Raw genomic sequence first — 7,164 nt, 5'->3', positions numbered from 1 at the left:
CGCGCAGAATTTAATTTTTGAGGCAGAATTTCCCCAGGAGGAAATATAACAACTCAATGCCCGATTCACACGTAGGACGGAAGCATCACAGCCAGACACTCTGCTAGTCCAGACCCAGTTATCTGGTTTCCCCATCTAAATGTCAAATTACAGTTGATGATCTACATTTACATCAGCCATACCAAGAAGAGGATGGCTCAAGTGAGGGCCAACCCTTGAGTTACTTCAGGTTGACACTTCACACAGTTTGGGGCCTCTGTTCCCCAGCCCTCCTGAAACAGGTAAAACCAGGCCTTGCCCCTTTCCCCGGGGGGGACAAAATTTCAGAGGCTGGGGGTGTTGAGACTGGGTGTTAATTATTCTCCATTGATGCCGGATTTCTCCAGAAACCCGCCCAGTGACCCAGAAACACAAAGAGACAAAGAACACTTAAATGAACCAAAAAGAAAAGGAGGACTTGTGGCACCTTAGAGATTAACACATTTAATCTACAGCTAATGCTCAAATAAATTTGTTAGTCTCTAAGGTGCCACAAGTCCTCCTTTTCTTTTTGCGAATACAGACTAACACGGCTGCTACTCTGAAACCTGTTAAATGAACCAAGTGTCTGTGAACATTCTAGGTGCCCAGGGTCTCTGGCACATCTCAACAAAAGAGTCATTGAGGGTTCTGCAGGTTTCCAAGATCTCACTTCTATCCCACTTGTTTCCTCCGCCCCCTCATCAGAAAAGAAAGAGGAAGACTTTCTAAATCCCTTTCCATAAGATGTTACCTAGGGAGGTGGTAGAATCTCCTTCCTTAGAGGTTTTTAAGGTCAGGCTTGACAAAGCCCTGGCTGGGATGATTTAACTGGGAATTGGTCCTGCTTTGAGCAGGGGGTTGGACTAGATGACCTTCTGGGGTCCCTTCCAACCCTGATATTCTATGATTCTATGATTCTATGATTCTAAGATCAGGCAGGTTTTGCAGATGTGAAACATGGGAGAAAAGCTTCTTAGCTGCGTCGCAAACTTTCCTCTCTTCCCACAAGGTAGCCCTCTTTCACCAACTCAAGTTTCATGCCGAGGTGTCAGAAAGCACCCTCCTTAATTTGGTCTCTGATTCTCCTGAAATCGCTCGTCCCCCTCAAACACCGTGTTGAAGCCGGGGAGCCTACATCAAAGGCAACAGCAGGCTGCGGTGTGGTTACCACCCTAGTCATTCAGCAGAGGAGACCAGCTCCAATAAGACAGAAGGTGGGTATATATTAAGGCATCGTCCAGAGGAACCATTTCTTCCCACCTCCTCTTTACTGCTGGAGAAGGCAAGGAACAAACTTCATTCCTGGGTGTGGTGGAGAAGGTTCTATCCCACTTCATCCCCATAAAATGTTCTTCCTCCGGGTCTCGGTTATTGCGATACTTCCCATTCTAGATGAGTCAGAGTTGAACAATATTTCAGATCTATTCCTCCAGGTCCTCAGAGGGTGTAAAGCAGGTGTTAATGGAAAATCACTAGAATTTATAGGATTTACATCAACTGTGCATTTTCTTCCCTACCTCACCATGTTTTATAACTCCGCCCTCTCCTACTTTACCTGGGAAATTTGGAAGGGAAAACAAGATATGCTGCCACAGAATAGAAAACAACCTGTAACTGAGGGGAGTTAATAGAATTTTTTCACAGGAAGGAGAAAACCACCCAACCCTCCAAAAAAGAAACACAAACTACACACAACGCCAAAAACAAACAAACAAACAAAAAAACCACCCCCAATAGGTCTGGCAGTAACCCATTTTACACCTACTAGCATCTGTCCCCAAATTTCTGTCAATGTCAGCGGTTAATAATCGGACGTTTTGTAAGAACCTATGGGAGTGGAGTACCCCAGTTTTACTGCATTTCAAGAGGATTTGAGTGCCGAAGTCCTTTAGGATCCTCTGCAAATCCTAACCCTCACCATCTTTTATATTTAAGGTGCGAATGGCAATTCTGTCACACAGACCGAAGGCAAGGTGACTATATGTGAAAGGAAAGGAGTACTTGTGGCACCTTAGAGACTAACCAATTTATTAGAGCATAAGCTTTCGTGAGCTACAGCTTATGCTCTAATAAATTGATTAGTCTCTAAGGTGCCACAAGTACTCCTTTTCTTTTTGCGAATACAGACTGACACGGCTGTTACTCTGATATATGTGAAAGGGAACAGGTGTTTCTGAACTGTACCTATCAGACCACCGGCTACCCAGCTCTCTTCTGGTACTTGCGGTATGTCAGCCAAGAGCCCCGGCTCTTTCTGAGAGATGGTTCCACTGACCCGGAGGAAGGCAATGCGAAAGACTTTTCTGCCTATCACAAGGATCGAACCTATCACCTCCGCAAACTTTCCCCCAAATGAGCGATTCCGGTGTCTATTACTGCGCCATGAGCCCCACAGAGAGTCATATACACACACTGGCAGCATAAAAACCAATTCACAGTGTTTGCCAATAACTCCTCTCAGAAACACAGGCGTTCCCTGGCTGGATCAGGCCAGGTTAAAAACAGTCTCCTCTTACTGGAAATGGCCAAAGAATGACACAGGGGAAAGCACAAAAACCTCTGAATTGGGATAATCTGGCTCTATGGAAAATTTCTCCCTTACGCCTATTGGCTAGAGGGTGGTAAATACCCTAAAGCAGGCAGATTTATAGCCAACCCACATGTCTAGAAACCTTTTAAATGTAATTAGGATATTCCCATTACCGTTAGATAATGAGACAATATAGCCTGGACGGGGCACTGATTTGGGGCTCAGGAGACTGGAGATTGAGTTCCTGGCTCGGCCACTTGCATAAGTCACCTCACCTCCTTCTGGCTCACTTTCCCCCCCTGTAAAATGGGGATAAAATTACAGACCACGTTTGTAACCCACTTTGAGATCTAAAGATGAATACACTATATAAGAGCTAAGCATCGCCATCATCGAGATGGGGGAATATAAAATTTAGAACAGAACAGAGGAAAGAGGACTAGAATAAAGTAGAAAACAATAATCCTTTTTTAAGGCTGCTAAAATCTTGACACTAATTACATCCTGTAGCCATGAATTCCACGGGCTAACTGATGGTCACGTTACGGTATTTTCATGATATAAGGTAAGTAGTCTTGGCAGAATTCGATTTTTATATATCATTTAAATCAAATCTGACAATGAACAAATGCTTAAAAATAAAAACTGGTATCCTGTACCTATATATATATATATATATATATATATATATATATATATATATATATATATATATATAACCGTTTATTTTTAAGCATTTTTCATTCTGTCAGATTACATTTTCACAGTTGTGCACAATTACGGATTTTAAACATTTTTTATTTATTTAAATTTTCAAAGATGCAGGAAATTCGGGGTGGGGGCAGACAACTGGTGGGTCAGACAATAATTATTTAATGACAGTAGAGGAGGAGATTCAGAAAGTTAAATCTTTAGGAACATTAAAACACAAAAATAGTGATGACTTGCCAAAATATTCAAAATAAATATCCTTAAATCAAACTCTAATGAGTTCTTTTCTTACTTACTTCTCACTCTCTGTACATTTCAATCATCACGGATGGAAATATTTTTAGTTAGTTTGAGTGTGCCAGTGAAATCAACGTTTACCATAAAAATCTAATTCTTCCAACTCTGAAGATAACCCTTATAAATGCTTCCCCCGGTCTTTGATATACTTTAATGTTAAGGGTTCAACCCTCAGCTGGTGCAACTCAGTGCAGCGCCCCGGGAATCAGTTGGCAAGACACCCCACCCACTCACACATTTGCTCACTAGGTGGCAGTGTTTCACCCGCAAAAAATACATCCCCTCTATCAATGGTACACACAGTATCTCAGCTCCTCTCCATCTCTGAACTCTGCCTTCTACAGTCCCCACCTCCTTTTGCAGCTCAGAGACCGTGAGGAAGAATTCAAGGCAAAGTGCTCACAAGAAAGAGACACTTGCATAAGGTTTGCAGAATGAACAGCTCGAGAGATGCAATATAGATGTTAAAGGCATCACCACAAACACAATAGTCTCACTTTACCCTTGTTTTTTTCTGGTAAAGGAAGAAGTCACAGCTTCCTTTTTGTGCATAGGATCGGGGACGAGAATTATTAAAATACCAAATGATTACAATGAAAAAGTCTCTTACTTTCTCTTTGCTGATTGTATTGGTTTTTGTTTTAAGTGAGTATGGTTTCGTTCCGGGGCATTAACTATTTTATTTTCATTTTATAATCGGTGGTTCTATTCTCTTTCCATTTAATCTATTCTAGTCTATTCCTTACACCTCTCAACATGCCAGTGGCCATATGGGAAACTCTGATAGCTGGGAAAAACCCAAAGTGGAGGTGTGAGGGTTCCGACGTAAAATTATTTACTAAGCAAAATGAAAAAAACAGATGGGATTCCTTTTGTGTAAATGGTTCCTTATTTCTGATTTAAATAAATGTCAACAATAGAAAGAAGCACCATATATTTTTGAGGGGAAGGTAGGTAATTGTGGAAGTAAATTGAGTGAGGTCTTTGCGAATGGTGTTGGATCATATTAAAGAAATTCTGTATTAAAATCACAAATGAGTTTGATGCCCCACAGTTTAAATTCCAGGGTATTACTAATTAAGAGGTCTCTTGGTTTTTGGTGCTGTTTCTCTCCCTCTATGTGTGAAACTTGCAAGCTGCTAATTGTGTTAGTACATTCTAAGAGTCTGTTCTCAAAACAATTCTTCGTAACAACAACTACTCACACAGAGAGAGACTCAAAGCAATACTCTGTAACAACAGAAACAGCACCCAGAGACTCCCCACCCTTTTGTTGTATTTATCTTGATTTGTTAACAATTGTGATTAAAATAGAGATAGAGGATATATATGGATGGATGCTTGATGTGGATAATAACTGAATGATCAGGGAGGTGCCAGCCTAAGAATCCAGTGTCCATTGGCTGAAGAAGGCATCAAGTGGAAATAACCAGAGGACCCCTGGAGGGCAGATTGGAATCCACCCAACAGCCTCAAGAATGGGAGAACCAAAGAACAAGATAACATCTGGCAGCACAGAGCCATCAGGAATGTGCCATCTGCTGGTTGATTCAGCAACAGCATGATGAAGCAATTCCCATAGACTGGCATAGGAAGAAATTCCTATAAAAATGGACTCTAGAAAGTGAGAACTTTGGGGTCTGATTCTGCAAACCAACTTCCAGGAGCATCTGACAAGGCCCTGCTCCCTCCTCATGTCCAGGCCACCTGGCCAGTGGCTTGGCATGAGCAACTCTAAGGCTGGTAACTATGCTAACAACCTTGCAGAACCTATGTGTGTGTGTGTATGAATGAATGAATGTGTGAATTAATATGAAATTGAATGGAATGTTATAGCTATAACTAACTGCTTACTATGATTCTTTCTGTATTCACAATAAATGTGGCATTTTGCCTTTCCCCCTTTAATAAGATCCTGCTGGTTTTTATTTTATTGGTATAACAATGGGGTACACTTGAAAGAATATTTTGTTATGAAAATGTCCTGTTTGGCTGAGATTTTGAAAATAGTGTAAAGCAGTGAGGAGCCCTTCTATGGTTAAATTTGGGGTCCACCTGCCTTAACACATGAAAATTTCAGCCCTAACCAATTTTGTTTTCTTTTGCAGAAAGGACCTGTGCAAACCCAATAACACAACCCGAATGCACCATCACTATCCATGAGGGAAAACCGGTACTTCTCCACTGCACTTATAACTCCTCTGTGGTTCAGCCTCTCCTCTGATACGAGCAGTATCCCCATGAAGCCCCTCGCCTATTGCTGAAGCATCGGGCGAAGAGGAGAAGAGACGGAGGCGAGAGTTCTCTGCTAAACTCGAGAAAGACTCCAAATCCTTCCACCGGGAGAAAAACTCTAGCGAAATGAGCGACTCTGCTGTCTATTATTGCCCCTTGAGAGACACAGCGAGTAAAGCCACCAGGAGAGCTGCACAAAGCCCCCACCGACTGAGAAACACAAAGGACTGAAATAGCTGAGACTTCCGGTGTCTCAGGAACCCAGAGTGCAATCTCTATTCCTTAATATCTCTGTCTTATTCTTTACCTCACGCCTTTGTTTACCCTACCCCTGGGTAGCATTTGGGTTACAATTAGGAGTGGGGGATTAAAGGTTACTATGATTACACCTACTGCTTAGAATGTAGGGTTACATTTATGTGTATTATTGAGGTTAAGGATAAGGGTTAGGGTTAATGCTTTGGGTTGGGGCACAGTCAGGAGCCAGAGGTGTGGAGATTATAGTTAGACCGATTGAGGGTTAGTATTTAAGATTAGGGTGTAGGATTACCATTAGGGATTAGTATTAGTATTAAATTAGGTTTTTGTATATAATTAGAGTTGTGGTTGGTGTAGATAAATCTACCCAGTGTTAGAGTAGGGGTAGAAGTTACTGTTTAATGTTCTGGTTAGGACCGGGGTTATGTTTAAGATTAGGGTCAGGATTAAAGTTACAATTAGTGTTAGAAGAAAGTTAGGGTGAAGGAGTTAGTTTTAGGATTACTGATTAAAGGATAGGTTAGATTGAAGGCTAGGGATGAGTTTATGTTTAGGGTGAGGTTTATGATTAGGATTTATGTTATGGTTAGGGAGAACTCGGGGTTTGGAGTTAGGATTAGAGTGTTGGTTATGGTTAGAGTGAGGAGTTATGGCTAGCATTAGGATTCTGAGTTAGGGTTTGTCAGGGTTCCCTCCCCACTCTGAACTCTAGGGTACAGACATGGGGACCTGCATGAAAGATGCCCTAAGCTTATTTCTACCAGCGTAGGTTAAAAACTCCCCAGAAACATATTCTCATTTGTACCTTGGGTTTAAGTAATGCTGCCACCACCAAGGGATTTAACAAAGAACCAGGGAAAAGGACCACTTGGAGTTCCTCTTCCAACAGCAATCCCCCCAAGCCCTTACACCCCCTTTCCTGGGGACGCTTGAGAATAATAACCAAACCAATTAGTTACAAAATTATCAAAGACCCAAACCCCTGGGTCTTGGAATAATGGAAAAATCAGTCAGGTTCTTAAAAGAAGGATTTTATTTAAAGGAAAGGTAAAAGAATCACCTCTGTAAAATCAGGATGGTAAATACTTTACAGGGTAATCAGATTCAAAACA

The sequence above is a fragment of the Lepidochelys olivacea genome (genome assembly GCF_965140295.1).
Source record: "Lepidochelys olivacea isolate rLepOli2 genome assembly, chromosome: 13".
NCBI classification, from domain to species: domain Eukaryota; kingdom Metazoa; phylum Chordata; order Testudines; family Cheloniidae; genus Lepidochelys; species Lepidochelys olivacea.
Note: the sequence above shows the minus strand (reverse complement) of the source record.